The 23708-nt window shown below is 38.7% G+C and overlaps 1 pseudogene; it reads right to left on the bottom strand.

Moving 5' to 3' along the window:
- Nucleotides 1–22402: 22402 nt before the first annotated feature.
- LOC136310807 (bifunctional phosphoribosylaminoimidazole carboxylase/phosphoribosylaminoimidazole succinocarboxamide synthetase pseudogene) lies at nt 22403–23708 on the bottom strand (annotated as a pseudogene).

The following is a 23708-nucleotide window of genomic DNA, read 5'->3' as shown; positions in this document are numbered from 1 at the left end:
TTCCCATTAGATTTGGGCAGACGGTAAAGAAACAGTGGAGCCAAAAACTGGTGGGCCATTCCTTCATTCTAGCCTCACAACTGGCTGGTGAGTAGCACAGAGAGGGCTCCAAAACCCACTCACACATTCTCCAGTTCCACAACCAGGAGAACCTTCTCCAGTTTTTCCTAGAATCAAAGGCCTCCCACCAGTCTCAGTCAGCTCTGGTTCCCCATCTGCACACCTTCTCCCTTCTCCTCTCTGCACAAACTGGCTTCTCCTTCAGCACCCTGCCATCTTGGCTTCCTTCTTCCTCTTCTCTTTCTTCCTCTTTCTTCATAAAACTTTTTGGTGCAAAAAACCCTCCTCTAGCAACATTAGCATAATAGTAGCCCTTCCCAAGCAGGAAGGTAATTAGCAATATCACAGACACATCCTTGGCACCTAGTGCTATTTTTAACAATAAAAGTGAGCAAACCAAAAAGTCATATTTTATAAACTCATTTGCCCAACGCTCACCATCTTCTGGCTCCACAGCCCCTTTATCATCTGCCCAAATCCAATGAGAACCTGCACAGCCATGGTGGCGGCAGCCACTGGCCTTACATGCATATATGACATTTTGTTTATTCATTCATCTGTCAATGGACACTTAGGTTGTTTACACATTTTGGCTGCCGTGAAGAGCCAACAAGCAATGAGCATTGGCATACAAGTTTGTTTTTGAGTCCTTGATTTTATTCCTTTTGGATGTATACTTGAAAGCAGAATTGCTAGGTCAGGTGGTGCTGTATTTTCCGTGTATAAGATGCACCTTAATTTTGGGGTCCCCAATGTGAAAAAAATATATATTACATAAAGTTATTGAACTCAAGTTTTATTCATCATAAAATTCAAACAACTCCTCATCACAGTCAAAACTCCCATCCATTAGCTTGTCTGCATCTGTGTCTGATCACAAATCACTATCTTCATATATTGCCTCATCCTCGCTTCAGTCTATAGCACATGAGATGCCACACTTCTTAAATGACTTGACAATGATCTCAATCTTGATATGATCCCAGGATCTTTTCACCCAGGTACAAACTTCCCCTATACGTGGTTTCTTTACTCTTCCTGCTGGTGTCAAATTGTCCCCAGAAGACTTCATCCATTGGTTCCATTCGTCTCTCATGCAGCTTTGAAAGGTTTGTTAATGCTGACATCAAGTGGTTGGAGCTGGGATGTCAAGCCTCCAGGTATGATGGCAAGTTTTGTTTTTTGCTCTGCAGCAATCTTCTTTGTGTTTTTTGTTATATGTGCCCTGAACTGATCAAGCACCAATAGGGCAGGTTTGTTTAAGAGCCTACCTGGTCTCCTCCAAACTTTCTCAAACCAGATCTTCATCCCATTCTGATCCATCCAACCTTTGTCATGAATGTGGACAATCATTCCTCAAGACATGTCTTCCTTTGGCATTGTTTTGCTTTTGAAAATAAGCAGAGGAGACAGCTTAGTGCCATCAGCACAGCAAACTAGAACAACTGTATAATGGCTCTTTTTATGTCTACTTATCTTAACAGTTACAGTTTTCACCCTCTTCTTATCAACAGTTCTGTTACTTGGGACATCAAATTGTAGGGGGACTTCATCCATATTTGTAATCTGTCTTAACTCAAACTGATGTGTCTTCCAACACTGAATGACTAAATGATTAACTTCTAGGACCTTCTGCTCTAGCTTTCAGGCGACTTTTGGGCAAGTCTGGTGTGTGTTCACATGCTTAGTCCATTCTGTATCATGAACCTGAAGCACCAATTGTGTCCTTTTTTGAAATCAGTAACTTCTTTTTCATCAGCAATTCTTCTTGCCTCATGCTGAACCATCTTTGTGGACACAGGAATTCCAGTTGCCCTTTGCTCTTCAATCCATGTCTTCAATTCCCTCTCTAAATCAGGCCATTTTGCTGACTTGCCTCTCATGGCCTTCCTCTGCCATGGTGTTTTCAGTAGTGTTTCTTTTTCCCATAGCCAGTCTCAGATTGATTTCTCAGTTGGAGAACCAAACTTATATTCAGCAGCAAGATTTCCATTCATTTTGCAAACTGGATTACTTTTAACTTGAATTCAGTGCTGTACAAAAATATTTTCTGAGCCACTTCTGGGCAGAACATGGCAAAACATAACCTACCGTAATATACCGGTAACAGGTGTAAAGCAATGAGCGCAAAGACAAGCACGGAAAAGCAGTAAATGCAAGTAAAAACATCTATAAGCACTGTTTAAGACACATCCAGTTTTTAGACCCCAAATATCTTTTTAAAATAGTGCACCTTATACATGGGGAAATACGGTAATTCTACATTTAACTTTTTTGAGGAATCACCAAACAGTTTTCCACAGTGGTTGCACAATTTACATTCCTATTAACATTGAACAGGGTTTCAATTTCTTTACATCTTCACCAAAAGTTGTTATTTTCTATTGTTTTTCAGGTTTTTAAAAAATAATTAAAGCCATCTTAGGAGGTATGAAGTGATATCTCATTGTGCTTTTATATTGTATTTCCCTAATGGCTGAAGGTATTGAACATCTATTTATATGCTTATTATCCATTTGCATATCTTCTTTTGAAAAATGTCTATTCAAATACTTTGCTTCTAATTGAGTGGTGTTTTTATTTTTGAGTTACAAGGAGTTCTTTAATATAGTTTGGATATTAAACCCTTATCAGATATATTCAATTCAAAGGGAGAAATTTTTTTTTTCTTTTTTTCATTTTTCCGAAGCTGGAAACGGGGAGGCAGACAGACTCCTGCATGCGCCTGACCAGGATCCACCCAGCATGCCCACCAGGGGGCAATGCTCTGCCCCTCCGGAGCTTCGCTCTGTTGCAACCAGAGCCATTCTAGCGCCTGAGGCAGAGGCCACAGAGCCATCCTCAGCACCCAGGCAAACTTTGCTCCAGTGGAGCCTTGGCTGCAGGAGGGGAACAGAGAGACAGGGAGGAAGGAGAGGGGAAGGGGTGGAGAAGCAGATGGGTGCTTCTCCTGTGTGCCCTGGCCGGGAATCGAACCCAGGACTCCTGCACGCCAGGCCGACGCTCTACCGCTGAGCCAACCGGCCAGGGCCTCAAAGGGAGAAATTTTATTTCAAACAAACTTAACCAACTTCACAGTTTTACTCAGCAACCATCAAACAAAATTGTAGAGGCCAGCATGACAGACAGCCTCCACACAGAATAGGCTGGCAAGAGTGAGATAATGAAGCTTTGTAGGTGACTGGAGATACTGAGTAATCAAGACAGGAAAGCATTCGTTTCAAGGAGCTCTGTTTAACAAGTTGTGTTTTATTTTCCTTAGTGTTTCTGGGAAATAAAATCTTACATAGTTTTTATGTAAAAACCCAAATATAAATTAGAATATATCATTTTAACCTTTACAATTAATTATGTCTATGCAGACCATTTCCCCCCTAATCTTAGGGCCTTGCTGCCACCTGTGGGTAAAAAGAGAGTAGTACACTTTGCATCAAGACTACAATATACACCAGCGAATTATATAGTAGTGAATGAATGACACAGACTGAGTTTCATTCACTTTATATCAGTTAGATTCAGTTCAAACAATATTTATTACAATATTATACACTGAATTAGGCACTGAACAGTTAGAGCAGTGGTTCTCAACCTGTGAGTCGCGACCCCACCGGGATCGCGACCCAAAGGTTGAGAACTGCTGAGTTAGAGGTAAATAAGAAAGGCTTTGATCCTTAGAACGCTCATAGTCAAGTAGGTGAGGTAAACTTAGAAACATCATTTAAGTCCAGAGAGTTGATTTTTGACTTCTGGCTTCCAAAATTGTGGAAGAAATTTCTTGTTGAAAAAAAGAGAAGAAGAAATAGAGTACAAACTTTATAAAGTTTATAAAAATAGCAGGCTTACACTATGAAAGCTTGTCATCCACAACCTGAAAAAACCACTTCAGAGGATCCAACATGGTGATGTAGTAGGCAGACATTCCAACTGCCACCTCCCAAAACCAAATTGGATTACAACTTAATTTAAGAAGAATCATCTTGAAAAACCAACTTTGACTAAACAAAGAGTAGTTTATAACCAAGGATCACAGAAGAAGCCACACCGGGACTGGTAGGAAGGGTGGAGACGCGGAAAGGGCTGCCTCGCACCCACGAGCCAGTGGCAGCTGAGGGTTCAGAGGGACTTCCACCATGGGAAGGGGCACCCTGAGAGGTGTGGGTCCTCAGCGCCAGGCCCACTGGAACCCCTGTGCTGAGTCATTCTCTAATACTGCAGTTTGCCATCTTTCTTGGGCAGAGCAGTCCCTTTGTGCAGCATCAGCCTGGGGAAAAGCAACTGCTCCGCCCTTGGGAGTCTCTCCTACCCCAGTCAGGGCAAAGGGTCATCCTGAGAGGCCAGGAAGCAAAGGGCATGTCAGTGGCTTAGTTTTGTGTTGTTGAGACTGGGGTATTCCCCCACAACTCACGACTCTAAGACTGGTGCTACCACCTCACAGGAGGCTCAGTAGAAACTGTCCAGAGAGCGAGCAGACCACACCTCTGAGTCTTAGAGGTCACAATCACTGGGCTCCTGGGGCAACGCCCTACTGAGGGATGTGGAAAAAGTCTGGATAGACTGACACCCGGGGCCGAGGAGCTGAGCTATACACACCACCTTTCCTAATCTCTGAATTGCTGCAGGCGCTAGACTCTACCAGAGGTGTTTTCAGCAGCTGAGCCCAACAAGCAGCCAGCAGACCAAGGCTGCAGGAGGCGGGACTCAGGGAAACTTGGCCTTTTAAGTGGACCTTTCCCCAGACCTAGTATGGGTAAAAGCCAGCCTAGGAGTGCAGCTTGGTAAACACACCTGGGCCCAGCAGAGGCAGCCACAAACTCTGGATTGCTTGTAGCTCCAAGAGGTTGCTGAAGGCCAGTCATGGGCAGTGTCTCCCACTAGTCTTGTGCTGGGTTCCTGCCAGGGAGGCCCAGGGCTGGCACATCCAGGGGCCAGCTGCAGAAAGCATCAGTTCAGAACCTAGCAACCCTTGCTAGAGTTGTATCCTAAGGAGAGGCTCTTCACACTTGGCCCAGCTGAGGCAAGTTCCACTCTCTATGATCAGCAACAGCACAGCGACTCATGGGCATTGGATATGGTGGGGCTTTACAGTCAGCTGACCCTGGCACTGGATATCCTGCCCTGCAGGGCTATATTCCAGAGGGGGAAGGGAGAGAGGCTTGGAGAATGGACATTTAACATGTGGGTCCCTGTGAGTCTATTGTTGGGTCTGGTCAAGGGGTTTAGCCACCTTTGGGGCAGGGCACAGTCAGCCCCAGGAGAGGACTCTCTCAGTCTTCCTCTCTGAGACTAGGGTCTCACCAGCTGAAAGAACTTCTGCAGAGGGGACTGTTGGCTACACTTGGTCTGAACCTGCTACTCACTTTGTTGGGGAGAAATAAAATTTAAGTATACAGCAGTGGCTGAGGGATTAAACTCTGGAATAGGGGTCACATTCCCTGTACTAAGCTCCTGATCAAGAGATCTCTTACATAGGGGGTCCCACTAAGGTTGTATTCACAATCTCAGCTCCCCTAATCCACCAAGTATGCAACCTGTAAAAATACTGGTTGGGTGAGGCCAATCTGAGCCCACACTACAGTCTTACTACAGAAGATTCTGAAGGAAGACCAGGCAACTGCAGGAAGAGGAGCAGCTGAAAAGTGAAGACAAATATTAAAGAACTTGTGAATTTTACGGAGTTGCTGTCATCTCTAAGCAGGAGAAAGCTGATTCTTATATAGAGATTGGCCCTTCCCACACTACCCAGGCACAGAAAATGCAGACACAAACAGCAAAAAGTGCAGTAGCTGCAGACAGGTAGCCCACAGCATGTTACAAAAAACAACTGATGCCAACCCAAGAAAACCTAGAGCCAATACAACTGGTAGTGGGTGGCAGACAGCACCAACCCTAGACTCAGCTACCTACACAAGCAGCATACCCAAAGATGGAGTCTAACAGGAACCAGACACTGTGGAAAATAAATATGCCCAATAGGAGAGATATCACACAGTGTGTAATACACATGAGCAAGGTTGACCCTTAAAGCCAGCCAGCCTGAAGAGATAACCGTACCCATGAAAGGACCAACAGCATTTAATATTTACATACAATAAGAAGAAAAATAGTATCCTCAAGAAGTATTTTTAGAACAAGTAAAATAGGTGGCCTGAAAGTCAGTACCATCAAGCCCATCTTCTTCAAAAAGTCACCCCCAAAATTTCAAAGTCAGACAGCACTACCTAATGCACAGACAAAATGGGCAGACAGATAAATGCAACCCAAATGAATTAACAAGGTAAATCCCTAGAAAAAGAACTGAATGAGATAGAAATAATCAAACTACCAGATACAGAGTTTAAAATAATAGTTTTTAGGATGCTTAAGGGTCTTGAAGCAACAATGGATGGACATAATGATCACCTAAAAAAGAGATAGCAAGCATCGAAAAGGACATTGAAATCATAAAAAGGTACTAGTCAGAAATGACAAATACAATATCAGAAATGAAGACTGCACTACAAGAAATCAATAGCAAGACACATGAAGTAGAGGATTGAATCAGTGATTTAGAGGACAAGATAAATGAAAGCACAGAAGCAGAGCAACAAAAAGAAAAGAGGCTCAAAATGTCTGAGGAAACTCTAAGAGAGCTCTGTGACAACATGAAGAGAAACAACAACCACATCATAGGGGTTCCTGAAGGAAAAGAGAACAAACAAGGACTAAAGAACCTGTTTAAAGAAATCATAGTGGAAAACTTTCCTAAACTGATGAAGGGAAAAGTCACACAAGTTCAAGAAGCACAGAGAGTCCCATTATAGAGGAACCCAAGGAGGCCTGCACCAAGACACATCATAATTAAAGTGCCAAAGTTAAGAGACAAAGGAATAATACTAAAAGCTGCAAGAGAAAATAAGTTAATTACAAAAAAAAGAGCCCTCACAAAGATGATAGTGAACTTCTCCACAGAAACACTTGAGACCAGAAGGGATTGGCAAGAAACATTCAAAGTGATGCAATACAAGAACCTACAATCAAGACTTCTTTATTCAGCAAGGCTATCATTTAAAATTGAAGGAGATATAGAAAGCTTCACAGGTAAAACAAAAACAAGCAAAAAATACTCAAAAAATTTAACAACCAAACTAGTACTGCAAGAAATGTTAAGGGGCCTGCTGTAAAAAGAGCAAAGGGAAAAAAAAATCTAGAAAAAGCAAATTGTAGATTTGAAGAATAAAATGGCAATAAATAAGTACATGTCAATAATAACCTTAAATGTAAATGGATCAAGTGCTCCAATCAAAAGATATAGGGTAGCTTCATGGTTAAGAAAACAGGACCCATACATATGCTATCTATAAGAGACCCACCTCAGAACAAAAGATACACATAGACTGAAAGTGAACGAATGGAAAAAAAGTATTTAATGCAAATGGAAATGGAAAAAAAGCTGGGGTAGCAATACTTATATCTGACAAAACAGACTTTAAAACAAAGGCTATAGTAAGGGATAAAGAAGGTCAGTACATAATGATAAAAGGACCAATCCATTAGAAGGATATGACCATTGTAAATATTTATGTGCCTAATATATGAGCACCTAAATATATAAAGCAGATTTTGATGAACACAAAGGACAAGATGAAGAGCAATACTATAATAGTAGGGGATTTTAATACCCGACTAACATCAATGGATATATCCTCAGACAGAAAATTAATGAAGAAACAGCACCTTAAATGACTTACTAGATCAACTGGATTTAATAAATATCTTCAGAACCTTTCGACCCAAAAGCAGCAGAATATACATTCTTTTCAAGTGATCATGGTATATTCTCTAGGATAGACCACATGTTAGGACACAAAACGAATCTCAATAAATTTAAGAAGATTGAAATAATACCAAGATCACAATAGCATGAAACTAGAAATCAACTACAGTAGAAAAACTGAAAACCATTCAAACACTTAGAGTCTAAACAGCATGTTATTAAATAACAAATGGGTTAACAGCAAGATCAAGAAAAAATAAGAAATTTTCATGAAAAAAATAAAAATGAACATACAACAACTCAAAATTCATGTGATACAGCAATAGCAGTCCTGAAAGGGAAGTTCATAGCATTACAGGCATACCTTAAGTAGCAAGAAAAAGCTCAAATAAACAACTTAACCATGCATCTAAAAGAACTAGAAAAAGAACAGCAAGTAAAACCCAGAGGAAGTAGAAGGAAGGTAATAAAGATCAGAGCAGAAATAAATGACATAGAGGCTAAAAAAAACAATACAGAAGTTCAATAAAACAAAGAGCTGGTTCTTTGAAAAGGTAAACAAGATTGATGAGCCTTTAACCAGACTCACCAAGAAAAAAAGAGAGAGGACTCAAATATATAAAATTGGAAATGAGAATGGAAAAGTAACAACTGACACAGCAGAAATACAAAGGATTGTAAGAAAATACTATGAAGAATTGTATGCCAAAAAATTGGACAAACTAGGTGAAATGAACAAATTCCTAGAAACATACAATCATCCAATAAATCTGGAAGAATCAGAAAGCCTAAACAGACCAATTAAAACAAATGAAATTGAAACACTTATCAAAAAACTTCCAACAAACAAACGTCCTGGACCTGATGGCTTCACAGGTGAATTTTATCAAACATTCAAAGAACTAACACCTATCCTCCTCAAGCTATCTTAAAAAATTCAAGAGGAGGAAAGACTTCCAAGCTCCTATCATGAGGCAAGCATTATCTCATTCCAAAACCAGAAGACACTACAATAAAGAAAACTAAAGGCCTTGATGAACTTAGATGCTAAAATTCTCAAAAAATTTTAACAAACCAGATCCAGCACTACATTTAAAAAAATCATATATTATGATCAAGTGGGATTTATTCTGGGGAGGAAGGCTGGTACAATATTTGCAAATCAGTCAATGTGATTCATCATATAAATGAAAGGAAGGAGAAAAATCACATGATAATATCAGTAGATGCAGAAAAAAAGCATTTGAAAAAATCCAGCACCCATTTAATGATCAAAACTCTCAGCAGAGTGGGAATACAAGGAACATACCTCAACATAATAAAGGTCATCTATGACAAACCCACAGCCAACATCATACTCAATGGACAAAAATTAAAAGGAATCCCCTTGAGATCAGGAACAAGGCTGGGGTGCCCTCTTTCACCACTCTTATTTAACATAGTTCTGGAAGTCCTAGCCAAAGCAATCAGACAAGAAGAAATAAAAGGCATTCAAGTTGGAAAAGAAGAAGTGAAACTATTATTATTTGCTGATAACATGAAACTGTACATAGAAAACCCTAAAGTCTCAGAAAAAAAACCTACTACATCTGATAAATGAATTCGTCAAGGTTGCAAGATATAAAACTAATATTCAGAAATCAGTGGCATTTTTATAAACCAACAATAAACTGTCTGAAAGAGAAATTAAGAAAACAATGCCCTTCATTACTGCAACAACGTCAAAAAATAAAGTACCTATGAGTAAATTTAACCAAGGAGGTAAAAGACTTATACTCAGAAAATTATAAGACATTGAAAAAAAATCAAGGAAGATACAAACAAGTGGAAGCATATACCGTGTTCATGGATAGAAAGAATAAACATCATTAAAATGTCTATACTATCCAAAGCAATCTATATATTCAATACAATTCTTATTAAAATACCAATGGCATACTTCAAAGATATAGAACAAATATTTCAAAACTTTATATGGAACCAAAAAAGAACACAAACAGCCTCAGCAATTTTGAAAATGAAGAATAAAGTGGGAGGTATCACACTACCTGATATCAAGTTATACTGCAAGGCCATACATAGTACTCAAAACAGCTTGGTACTGACATAAGAAGAGGCATATAGATCAATGGAACAGAACAGAGAACCCAGATATAAACCCACACCTTTATGATGAATTGATATTTGACAAAGGAGGAAAGACCATACAGTGGAGTAAAGACAGTCTCTTTAATAAATGGTGTTGGGAAAATTGGACAGGTACATGCAAAAAAAAAAAAAAAAAAATGACACTAGACCACCAACTTACATCGTTCATAAAGATAAACTCAAAATGGATAAAAGACTTAAATGTAAGTCATGATACCATAAACATCTTGAAATAAAACATAGGTAGTAAACTCTCTGATATCTCTCGTAGCAATATTTTTGCCGATTTATCTCCACCGGCAAGTGAAATAAAGGACAAAATAAACAAATGGGACTACATCAATCTAAAAAGCTTTTGCATAGCAAAATACACCATGAACAAAATTAAAATACAACCCACACAATGGGAGAACATATTTGCCAATACATCTGATAAGGGGTTAATAACCAAAATTTATAAAGAACTTGTAAAACTCAACCCCAGGAAGGTAAACACTCCAATTAGAAATGGGCAAAAGAACTGAATAGACATACAGATGGCCAATAGGCATATGAAAAAATGTTCAATGTCATTAATCATCAGAGAAATGCAAATTAAAACCACAATGAGATACCACCTCACACCTGTCAGAATGGTGCTTATTAACAAATCAATGCCCAATAAGTGCTGGTGAGGATGTGGAGAAAAGGGAACCCTCCTGCACTGTTTGTGGGAATGCAGACTGGTGCAGCCATTGTGTAGAACAGTATGGCATTCCCTCAAAAAATTAAAAATGGAATTGCCTTTTGACCCAGCTATCCCACTTTTAGGAATATGTCCTAAGAATACCAAATCAATGATTCAAGAGGAGAAATGCACTCCCATGTTTATTGCAGCATTGCTTACGCTAGCCAAGACCTAGAAACAGCCCAAGTGTCCATCAGTGGATGAGTGGATTAAAAAGCGGTGGTAAATATATACACTATGGAGTACTATGCAGCCATGAAAAAGAAGGAAATCTTACCTTTTGCAATGGCATGGATGGACCTGGCTGAGTGAAATAAGCCAGGCGGAAAAAGACAAATATCATATGTCTCACTTACATGTGGAATCTAATGAACAAAGTGAACTGAAGAACAGAATAGAGGCAGAGGCAGGATCACAGAGAGCAGAGGAACAGCCGTCAGAGGGAAGGGGGATGAGGAGATGGAATCAGAGAAGGTGAAGGGATTAGTGGAATTCTATATACATAACACAGAGATACAGAAAACAGGACAGCAAATCCCAAAGGGAAGTTGGGGGTCATGGGGGACAAGGGGGCGGGGCTGTGGGAGTTATATTGAGTGGGACCCTTGAATTCATGTTAACACAATAAATTAAAATTAATAAAACATTGTTAAAAAGGAAAGAAACCACTTCTACCACAGGTGGATTTTCTCCTATGAAAAAAACAACAAAACAATCCAAAAAACCCTTTAAAAAAAAGTTACTTGATAGCTGTGTTGACTAAGAAAGCTCAATGAACCAAGGCAGCGATTTTCAATCTTTTTCATCTTATAGCACACATAAAATAATTACTAAAATTCGGTGGCACAGCAAATATACATTGTTTTGCCGATCTGACAAAAACAAAACAAAACAAAACAGGTGTTATTTTATTTCATGCATACTGGATGGCCATTGTTCCTTCAGTAGCTGCTCTTTATCTTTACTGAATTCTGTGAGCTATTCAAAATGTACAGTTATGGGTATTATCTCAGAATTTGTCATTTATTTGCTCCATATTTTACTAAATTTGGGATGTATTATTCACAGGTTGCTATACAGGAATAAGGTTATAAGTAGGTTAGATTGGTTTTTTTAATTTTGTGAATTTTTAATGTCAGTACATAAAGGAGAATAAGCCAGAAGTACACAGGGACAGCTGAGTACAAAGCACTCCGTTGTTACCACACCCTGGTCAAGAGGAAGTGTCCGGCTGCAGCAGTCCTCAGACTGCGCGCCCCTTGCAGAGCTGGGAAGCTTGTCCACAGGGATTCTGGTCTATGGGTATGAATCACCCTTGTGGCTGCTTCCTAATTCTTTTTTCTTTCTCCTTTTAAAATAGCATACTTTCCATTACACTAAATACACCTTCTTTGCGAACAGTTCTGAGAGTTTTCATAAATATAATTGGTGTGCACGTATCTCTATGAGCGAGATATAGAACAGATAGCTCCCCAAAATGTCCCTTTGAAATCATCAACCGCCTTACCTCCCCTTCTGGCATCTGCTTTTTTGTCCTCTGACTAGATAGTGTTGCCTTGCAGTAATGACATGAGTGGAATCATACAGTATGTGGTCTGAAGTCTATCTACTTTCACGTGGTATTGTACAACTGAGATTAATCCTTATAAAAAACACACACACTGTATTTGCTTTACAGCGCTAGTACTGCCTGTTTAGCAACATTTTATTTTCCAGACACACCCTGCCAATGTCACTTATTTACAAGAAATAAATCATATTTAACATTGGGGAGAGACATACAAAGTTTATTAAAACAGCTAGACAATTACTCTGCAGGAATAAATGAAGATTAATGGGTATGACAACGAGGGGGCATGGAGAGCTATGAATGTGACACTTCGGAGATGATTTACTCTTCTTGGCATGGAATTTATAACTCCTTTATCACCGGGCCTACTGCCGCCGAATCCTGAAGAGCATCTTCCGCGCTTTGCAGAAACAGCGGGGAAGGCAGGTTAGGCAAAGGAAACAGCACGGACAAGGGCTTGGTAGTGAAAGACCACGTGGTACGTTTCTGTCATAGTGCAATAGATACCCTGTGGTTACAGAAGGGAGGGGGGATCAATCTCAGTTTCCTAATCCAAACACAAGGTGCTTTCATCATCTGACATCCTGTAGTCTGGACATGATGCCACCGAGTTGGGTCATGCTAAGCCAGTGTCACTGGAATAGATTATCCTGTGACTTGAAAAACAATGCGAGGCAGATTCTGAGAATATGAGTAATTAACTGGGATTTTTGTTGACCTGAGAGGCATTAGAGCCGATTGGTAATGATTGTGTATTGACTTTGGTTTTGTATTTTGTTTTTTTTAATTATTTGAGAGGGGAAATTAGAGGACAAAGTAGTTGTTTTTAAGTAGGTTATTTGGTGCCCTTGTGTATGGAAGCCAGGTCTCTGATGTGGTTGCAAAAGTAATTATTATTATTATTTGAGATTAATAATGGCCTTTATTCCTAACTCTCTCATGAACCTGCTGTATAATTCTGTCCATTCAGACCCTTGACCTATCCTCCCTGCACAGCATAACTCACACCTGTTCTATGTTTAATCTAATGTGGCGAGGACTCTTTGAGTGTCATCCCTGTCTCAGTCACTGACCCACCCCCTGATATAGCGCGTAGATGCACTCAATCTTTACTGCCAAGGATCTCACAGTTTGGTGGCGTAGATAAACGGGGACATGGGACTTCATGCAGTGGGTAGAGATGGGAGCTGAGAGAATGCTAAGTACGTGGAGATGAGGGGCTCCTTGGTGCACAGGCAACCTCATGCCAGGGCTGGACACAGGGCAGGCGGGCGCGCCGCACGACACCCAGACCTGCAGATCCGGGTCGCAGGGAGGAGTCGCAGAGGCAGAGCGCGGGCTGGCAGCGCTGTCCGCGCAAAGGACTGGCTGAGCCACAAGCGAGGACCTGCGGCCCGGCCCGAAAGTGTAGCAGGAACAGAAGAGTGTTGGGATGGCTCCATCCTCCCTGTCCTCCCTGCTCTCCCCGCCTGAGCTCTGGGACGCCTTGAGTCCTGCCCGCCGCAGTAGCAGTGATCAGAGGAGCCGGGTCAGAGGGGCAGTGATCAGAGGAGCCGGATCAGAGCGGCTGGCCAGTAGGGTACAGGGACTCTACCTACTGCGGAGGTGAGAAGCTCTAACTCAGATGACAAGAGGAGTGTCGCTGAGCATCTTTATATTCGGATGTTCTGATTGGCCCTGACGCGGGGCCACTGGCTCCTGCCTTTGCAATGGTCGCTTAGCTTCCAGGGTTTTTTCCTTTTCATACTGGCAGTGGTTGCCCCTCCCGGAAGTCCTGATTTTGGTTCTTTTTTTGTTTGCTAATATCCTAGTTGTTAAAGTCCCTTTAACAGTCTTTAAGAAACTTCTACTAGATCCTGCCAGGCATCACAGGAGCAAGAAAATTCTAATTAACAAAAAGAATAATCAGATACTGATTCCGTTACAATCCCTTTTGTTCCTGGAAATTAGATACATATGGAAGGAAGACCCTCCCACCCTCAACTCCTTTAATCTAGGCAAAGAAAATATAGCTAATATACAGTGTAGCTTAAAACAAACAATAGTATTCATTAGTCATTCCTCCTTACTGTTCAGTATTCATACAGGAATATGAAAAGAAAGATAGTTTGTTCTTGCTTTCAAAGTTCCCTTATGTTTTATAAAAACTAAATGCCTTTCGGTTTTTATTATAGACCACAAATCTTTTTAAGCCTTCACATAAGAGAATTGACATCTCTCTAAGAATAATATTGTCACTTATTAGGTTCTAAGCTCCTATAAAAGTAAAGTGGATAACATTTATACATTTAATCAAGTAGGGATACAAGAGGAAGTGAGAGGAAATTAATGTTTGTTGAGCATCTTTTATATCTAGCAAGCATCATGGGGCATGAAATATTTAATTAAATACTCCTCATTAAATTGGAGGTTAGTTTCAGTTAAACTATGGTAGAGTTACTATATTTACAAGTCATTAGCACTAGAAATATAGAAGAATTACCTTGAGATGTGGTATCAGAGAACATCTTGGTTTTAAAGTATATGCAAATAATAATGGAATCAATGACTTTTTATACTGTGATAGTTACTATTATAGATATATAACTGATAATTCATTTTAATATTAAAATAAAATAATAAAGGTAATAGAGTCCATTTTCATCAAAATCCCAACTCATAACATTATGATATGTCATGTCTGGGTCGTCTGAAGGAGATAGAAGAATTACCTATAACTCAGAATAGGAGGAGTTAGTTAAAAATAGCAACATCTTTCTTACTGACAGAGTCTGAATACACATGGCAGGCACCCAGCAACAACAGAAAAAATTGGTAGGAATGAGAATAGGGAGTCAATTTATTACAAGATCCAAAAAATGATGAAAGATTAGTTTAAAGCCTATTAAAAATTTGATGTAATCTCTAAGATAAACATTAAAGGCATAGAAAAAGTATGTCTAACCCCAAAGTAATAGCAAGAGGAAAAGTTGAAAAACAAGCAAACAAACAAATAAAACAACAAAAATCCAACAAACTAAAACAAAAATTGGATTAACTTAAAAGAAGTAAAAGCGACAACAATCAGGAAAAAATAAAACATGAAAAAATAGCAAATAAATCGTAATTTGTTAGATTTAAACAAAAAGTATCTGTAGTTTTATTACATGTAAGTGGTATAAATCCAGAATAAGGAAAAAGATTGTCAGACAACAAACTAACTATCCACTAATAAAAGAATGGATAATTAAATTGTGGTCAATTTACCCAATGATATTCTATACTGCTAATATTTACATTATTATGGATAAAGATTACCATATAATGTTGAGAGAAGCAAGACTGACGTGTGCATATCATGAGTGATTTCATTTGAATAAAGTTCAAAATCACAAAATAAATAATGTATAGTGAGAGAAATCAGAAGGGTCATTTAACTTTCATGGCATAATGACCAAGAGGAGGCATGGGGGAGCCTCTGGGAGGTGATAATATTGAAAATTTGAACTGGGTGGTTGCTATGCAGATATGTTTACTTTGAAAAAAACTCATCAGGCTGTACATTCAAGATTTGTATACTTTAGGTATACTTAACAGAAATGATTACAAAGATAGAAATTATTACAGGCCACCAAGAATGTTACTTTTGTTTTGTGTTGTGCTGTTTTGCTGTAAATAGTGACAGAGTGTGGTATTATGGAAAATGCTCTTGGTTAGGAGGCAAACATCCTATGTTCTTATGTTCATTTGGTCACTTACTAAATGTTCTTTCTTGGGTATGTCACTTAACTTTCCAAAGTTTCATGATCTCCATCTGTAAAATGAATAATACAGATACAGATCTAATGATACCTCTGTACCTGCCCTCACTGGCTGGTTGTGAGAATTAAATAAGTACATATTTGATAAAGTACTCCTGAGGCTAGAGTACTCCTTGCAAGTATATTAGTTAGAGCTCTCCAAAGAAACAGAATGAAAAGAGAACACACTTGATTGTTTTTATAGTAAAACATTGACATATTCTAAGGGAAATAGAGCTAGCCAAAAGATATTCTGCCCCAGTTGAAGGTTATGGTAAAGTCACATAGTAGATATTCTTAAAGAGAACAGAAGGGTGATTTCTTTAAATTTTATTCAGTGGAATGATAATGGCTCTTGTTTGAGGGCAGATATAGTTATGTGAAGAGGCATCAAAATTCCTTCCATTGCAAGTGATTAGGACCAAAAAAATATCTTAAAGGTATCTCAGGAACAGGAAATACTTGGTAAGTCCAAATAATTCTAAGTTGCTTCCTGTATCTGGAGATATATATTATGGTGGGAGACTAAAAAGAAATAAGGCTGGTGAACAGCTGCTCTGAAGAGTCCTACAGGTTATCTTATGGACAAAGGTAATGGGGGAGCCATGGAAGAGATTAAAGAGGCCTAAAGGCACAAATGGAAGACCAGGAGGTAAGTTAATGTACTCATCAACCTGGTCTTTTTCTCAGCCCTTACAATGATTTCTAGAGCACCCAAATTCCACCCTTTTTGACTTACATATCTTAACGTCATTTGTTTGCTGCCCTGTCATTTGGCAAAAGCTTTCTCACTGTTTGTAAATCAGCCTTTTATTTATATGTTTCAACAACAGTACTCAACAAATCATAGCCCACTTAAATACTTATTTAAATGCAAAATACAATAACTGTTCTATGTATTTCAATTTCTTGGGAATGTTTAGTTTAATTAGAAGATTATAAAATGCAACTATACTGACAGTTTGACACTCTATTGTTTTTGAAGATTATCACTAGAAGTAAGTCATGGTGATTCATTAAAATAAGCTGATCACTGTTTAAATAATCAGGTTTAAAGAGGACCATAAAAAAGATCTTTCTGCCAAGGACTTCCAGGAATCTTTGTGTTTTATATCTTGCTTCTAACAGTAAGCTATCCATTTGATTTTTAAAAATAAAACCTAGCCTGACCAGGCAGTGGCGCAGTGGATAGAGTGTCGGGCTGGGATACAGAGGATTCAGGTTAGAAACCCCGAGGTCACTGGCTTGAGCACAGGCTCACCAGCTTGAGTGTAAGGTCCCCGGCTTGAGCATGGGATCATAGACATGATTCCATGGTCTCTGGCTTGAGCCCAAGGTTGCTGGCTTGAGTAAGGGGAAAGTTGCTCTGCTGTAGCCCCCGGTCAAGGCACATATGAGAAAGCAATCAATGAACAACTAAGGGGCCCTCAACAAAGAATTGATGCTTCTCATCTCTCTCCCTTCCTGTCTGTCTGTCCCTATCAGTCCCTCTCTCTGCCTCTATCATAAAAATAAAAAGAAAAAAAATGAAACCTAAATATAGTGATTTGTTTTTGAAACTTTTCTCCACTTAATTCTGATATTGTCCTCTATCATCTACAAAATCCTTTTATTACAGTGCTAAGTGGTACATGCCTATTTCATTACTGCTGAAAGTTGAAACCGACACTCATAGAAACAACTGTGGTTCTAAGAAGCAACAGGCAGGAAATTCAGTTCCCTGAAGCAAGACTGGGGATTTACCTTGGTAGTAGTTAAAGGGGAAGAAAGAGATCTTTCAGAGGCTTCTTTTTATCGGTAGTCTTTTATTAAAACCATTGTTCAACACGACATAATTTACAAGAAGCCACATGTTTCCTCTACATGCTAATTTTTCAGTTTCCTTTTGTAGTGAATTACATTCATCTATTTGCTTCCTTTGAGGTGTAGATCCTTTCTCATCCAGACTAAGTGTCACAACATTACGGGCAAAACTGAGATACAGAATGTTTCACTGTCACCTGACAGACAGGCTGGCTTATATGACTTGGTTGCCCATAAATTATTAGTTACATATGTGGAGAGCTACAGTCTCATCCCATCCCCCTTGGCAAACTATGCTAAGTGCTCACATTGCTGTTTTCTCTTGACTAAGAACTAATGTAACCGAACGATTCTGATTTGTATAATAATTTTTAGAGATATTTATTCTATAGATACAGAAAGACAAAAATGCATATATGTGCATAGTCATGCTTACCAAATGACACTCATCAGTCCTGTATTTTCTTAACACCACATATCAAAATTTTTATTACAATCTAAAATTTTATAATAGCCCCATTTATCAAGTGATTAATACATGCTAGAAATGGGCTAAGTGCTTTCCATTCACTATCCTGTGTAATCCTCACCACAACTCTTTGAGGGTGCCTTTATACTCTTCTTTCATAAAGGAGAACACTGAGACATAATAGGGTCCAGGGCTGGGATTTCTAGAACAGATCTCTCCATCCACAAGGTCTTCATTTTTTTTCCCCCCTTTTCTGAAGTTGGAAATGGGGAGGCAGACAGACTCCCGCATGCACCCGACCGGGATCCACCCGGCAGGCCCACCAGGGGGCGATGCTCTGCCCATCTTGGGGCATTGCTCTGCCGCAATCAGAGCCATTCTAGCGCCTGAGGCAGAGGCCACAGAGCCTTCCTCAGCGCCCGGGCAAATTGCTCCAATGAAGCCTTGGCTGTGGGAGGGGAAGAGAGAGACAGAGAGGAAAGAGGGGGAGAGGTGCAGAAGCAGATGGGCGCTTCTCCTGTGTGCCCTGGCCGGGAATCGAACCTGGGACTCCCGCACACCAGGCCAAGGCTCTACCACTGAGACAACCGGCCAGGGCCAAGGTCTTCATTTTTAACTGCTTCATGATCGGTCCAGCTCTCTTCTCAAATCAAAGATAATATGTTAGTGAACAGTGCATTTCCCTGTGGGTAGGGTTCCAGGACATCCACTCCCTCTTTAGACAAAGCCTTTGATACATACTCTTCTCGTTGACTAAACTTTTTGTCTTAAATAAGCTTAAAAACCCTTAATCTAGATGACTTCTTCAGCTCTAAATCAGGTTATTTAGATATTACTAGAATATCTTTTACTATTTTTATTATTATGCAGATAAGAAAACATAGAAAATTTTAGGTAGGTTTAAAATGTTTCAATAAAACAAAAATTAAGATAATATATTTAAATAATAAAGAAGAAAAAAATTCACTGTGTGCAAGGCAGGTAGATAATAATACATGTCATTTTTTGTTTTTGTTTTTTTAGTGGGATAGACAGAGAGGGGTACAGATAGGGACAGACAGGAAGGGAGAAAGATGAGAAGCATCAATTCTTCATTGTGGCACCTTAGTTGTTCATTGATTGCTTTCTCATATGTGTCTTGACCAGGGGGTGAGGGTGTAGGGTAGGGATGAGGATGGAGAGTGGTGAAGGGGGTGGGCTCCAGTTGAGCCTGTGACCCATTGCTCAAGCCAGTGAACTTGGGACCAAGCCAGTGACCTTGGGCTTCAAGCAAGTGACTTTTGGGTCATATCTATAATTCCATACTCAAGCCAGTGACCCTGCGCTCAAGCTGGTGAGCCTGTGCTCAAGCTGGTAACCTCGGGGTTTAGAACTTGAGTCCTCTGTGTCCCAGGTTGATGCTGTATCCACTGCGCCACCACCTGGTCAGGCAATAGATGTCATCTTTTAATTATCTGTGAAGATTCTGCAAACTATGGCCCACAGGTGAAATCTGACTGCAGTCTGTTTTGGGAGATAGTTTTCTTGTAACATAGACAAACCCAATCATTTACATATTATCTATGACTGTTTTTATTCTATTGTACAAAGTACAACAAATCTTTTTCTTTGAAGGTTCTAAGCAGCATTTGAAGTCTGAAATGGTTGGCAATAGACAAATCATTCTTGAAAAAAAAGCAGCTGAAAAATTCTGAAATGTTGAAAATATTTTCAGGTGCAATATTCATAAGAGTATGAGAACTTTTTAGAGGTTGACTTCAAAACTTGTCATCTCACAAGTTTAAAATTTTGTTTTACACACACAAAAAAACTTGTCATCTCACAAGTTTTGAAATTTTGTTTCACACAAACAAAATTTTTTGAGGCTTTACTTCTAATACCAGATAGAATGCATTGAGATTTTTGAGGTAGTTTTATTTTTTAAATTATGGTATTATAAATTATGGCTTAAGGTATTATAAAATTTTGCCAAGAAAGTTTTAAAATGGAAATAAACAAGAAAGCTAATTTTCTGATCAAACAATTTCTGAGGGATTTCTGTATGGAGAAAAAGCCAGGAACACATATATGAGATACAAATTTATTTTCCCTCTTAAAGTAAGTTTGTTTGGAAAACTATATTGACATTTCTTTCAAAATGAAACAAGGACTTATCATATACTCCAGCATTCCATTTCTAGAACACTACCCAAAATAATAAACTAATGTAACTAAACAACTCTGATTTGTATAATAATTTTTTGAGGTCTCTATTCTATAGAGCCAAAAAGACAAAAATGCATATATGTGAATAGTCACACATACCAACGTGTATACCTATTTATATACAAAGGTTTATACTTAACTGTTTATGGCAGCATTGTTCATAGTGACCAAAAAGTGGAAACAACCCAAAATGTCCATCAATTGATGAAGAGGAAAACAAAATATTGTATATCCATACAATGGAATATTATTTGCCAATATAAAGGAATAAAGTATTGATAAAGCTACAACATGGATAATTTCAAAAAGGGAAAGAAGCCAGTCACAGAAGAACACACATGATTCCATTTGTACAGAATGTTACCAAAAGGCAAGTACTGTATATGGAGATATAAAGGAAATTAGTTGTTGCTTAAGATTGAAGGTTGGAATGGAAAGAAATGTAAGTTGCCATGAGGTTTATCTTTACAGGGATGCAAGTGGTCTAAAATTAGATTATGATAATGTTTGTACAGCTCCTTAAACATGCTAACATTTATTGAATTAAATACTAAAAACAGGTATATTTTGTCATGTGAATTCATCTCATTAAGGCTATTTTTAAAAATGAGTCTGTATCTTGTAAAATTCTGATTTATTTTAAATTGGATTAGGGTAAATGTTTGGGACAGCTGGACAAAATCTAAATTTATTGACATCTATTAGATTGTTTTATAAATCTAACTCTTCAGGCCCTGAATAATAAAATTACACCTCCAATAGTATCAAACATTCTTACTATAGTTATAGAACTTAACTAATTATATATTACAAGTTATAATTGGGAGGCTCAAAATGCTTTATGATTTAGAAAAGTATGGCAACCTAAATCATATAAACAAAAACAGAAATGTCACACAGCTTTACCACCTGCTACAACATTTTATTGAAGGCTTCCAAAAGAATCTAAATAATATTTAGGGTATAATCATGACTCTTACTAGCCAGACATTTCAATTATAAAAGTATTTTATAATATATATTTAAAAGGCAAACATTATTGCTTATGTCTCTGGATGGCAGTTGAAAAGGAAAATAAACACTTTTTCCAGTTCCATTGAAAGGAACATTCGTATTCCAATCTCATTTTAAATCACATTATGAAAAACATTATGTTGAAACAATTTATTAAAATAACTATTTCCTGTGGGGATTGAAGGAGAAAAGGGAGGTGGGGGGAGGTGGAAGAGTGTGGCGGGGGATAAACGGTGATGAAGGGAGACTTGACTTGGGGGGTAAACACTTAATGTAATATACAGAAGATGTATTGTAGAATTGTGCACCTGAATTCTGTATAATTTTATTAACCAATGACACCCCAATAAATTCAATAAAATTAAAAAAAAAAAACAGAATAACTATTGTAGAAGTTGCTTTTACTGCATAAAAATGACAGAAAAAATCTTTGAAAAGTAATGTCTCGGTCTTCTGTAAAATATTATTTTTTAAAAAAATAATTTTGTAAAGATTTAATTGAGAAAGAGAACTTTATTGCTCTTATCATCCTTTCTAAGGTAAAATGATTTTAACTTTCTAGAACTTATGGGTTGAGATATAGGTCAAGTAGTAACTTCAGCGTTCTATGATAGAACATTATGGCCATTTGAGAAATATATTTGATTATGTTACCTACCTAACAATAACCATGCAGTGGATAAGAGGTTAATTTTAAAATGCCCTTCAATATATACATATATTCTACTAATACATGAAGCTAGAGAAGCATTTATTTATTAACAATTTTTTTCTCTGATTGATTTAAAATCTTCTCATCTCGTTTGCTATTTTTTCTGCAGCTAAACTAGAAATTTGTCATTTTCCTCCTAAAAAAATACAGTGTTGTTCCTTCTTATAAATTGCCCTCTTGGGTTTTCTTGTCAGCCTGCTTCAAGGAAATTCTTGTGTTCAATATACTTGCTCATAGTTTGGCCCATACCAAATGGTTGTTTAATCCAAATATATGGGCAACAAACTGAGCTGATCATTCTGAAGAAAGTATGGTTGAACAGCCAAGACCACAGGGTAGTTGAAGAGAAGACCACACACATCCTGAGCTCCCCAGTCTGGAGTGAGGGGAGGACCGCTGATGACTGGATATGTAGTGTCACCAGCATCACTGGTCCTAAACCATTGCTTCTGCCTGTCACTGCCACAAAGACTGCAGGAATGCCATCCCTTCACACTCAGATTTCATCCTCAGAGTTTCATCTTGTCCTTTATGGGCAGAGGTTACCCGAAATTCACATGGAATGCCAAAAGTTCCACAAACCTTCTTGATTTTTTCACAGTGACTGAGATCCAAACTGGAGCCCAGCAATACTACTACACTGCACTGAATTTCTGGTTTCTAAAGCAACTCTAATCTTTCAGCGACTGACTCAAAATTTTTCTTGACCATCTGAAGCCCTTCAGCAGTTACTTCTTTGAGGTCATGATACGACTGTTTGTCTTTCTGTTGGCTTCCATCTACTGATGACCAGAGTCTCCGGGATTTATTATCAATGACATCAGCAGGAACAGTTTGTTTCGTGGTGACATCAACACCAAATTCAATCTTCATATCAACCAGTGTACTGTCGTGGGGCAACCAGGATTTCTCCAATATTTCAAAAATAGCCTGTGTAGCATGATTCATGATATCTACTCCAGTTTGGCCTATAACAAGACCAGCAAAGTAAAACTTCGCAGCAATGAGCTGTTCCTCAGACCACTGTGGGTCATTATTGGCATCATCCTTAAAAAAATATCTTCACATTAGGAGGGTAAAACTTGTGCCCTTCCTTGACACCAGGATTTCTTTTGAGAAAAGAACCAGTTGTTATTCTTCTACGTTCAATGGGAATCATTTCACACTTAGGTGCAATGAAAGCTGTCTCCCCACATTTTCGGGTGAAAGCAGTTTTGACACCTGCTTCCTGTAACAACTGAAAAATACAACTAGTAATTTTCTCTGAGATTGCAGCTTTTCCTTTCAGGTGATTCTTTCTGGCTGCATTTCTTCTGTACTCTGGTCCTTGGACTGCAGGAGGACTTCCCCTGGACTGTCTAACAATTCATAGACTTCTTTTGTTTTACCCTCAGAGTTTTGTTTTTTTTTTTTTTTTTTTACCAATGTTCAATACCTCAGCAGTCGCCATTATCCTGGGTGGGCTGAG

The sequence above is a fragment of the Saccopteryx bilineata genome, chromosome 7 (genome assembly GCF_036850765.1).
Source record: "Saccopteryx bilineata isolate mSacBil1 chromosome 7, mSacBil1_pri_phased_curated, whole genome shotgun sequence".
NCBI lineage: Eukaryota > Metazoa > Chordata > Mammalia > Chiroptera > Emballonuridae > Saccopteryx > Saccopteryx bilineata.
Note: the sequence above shows the minus strand (reverse complement) of the source record. Positions and strands in the feature narration are given on the sequence as shown.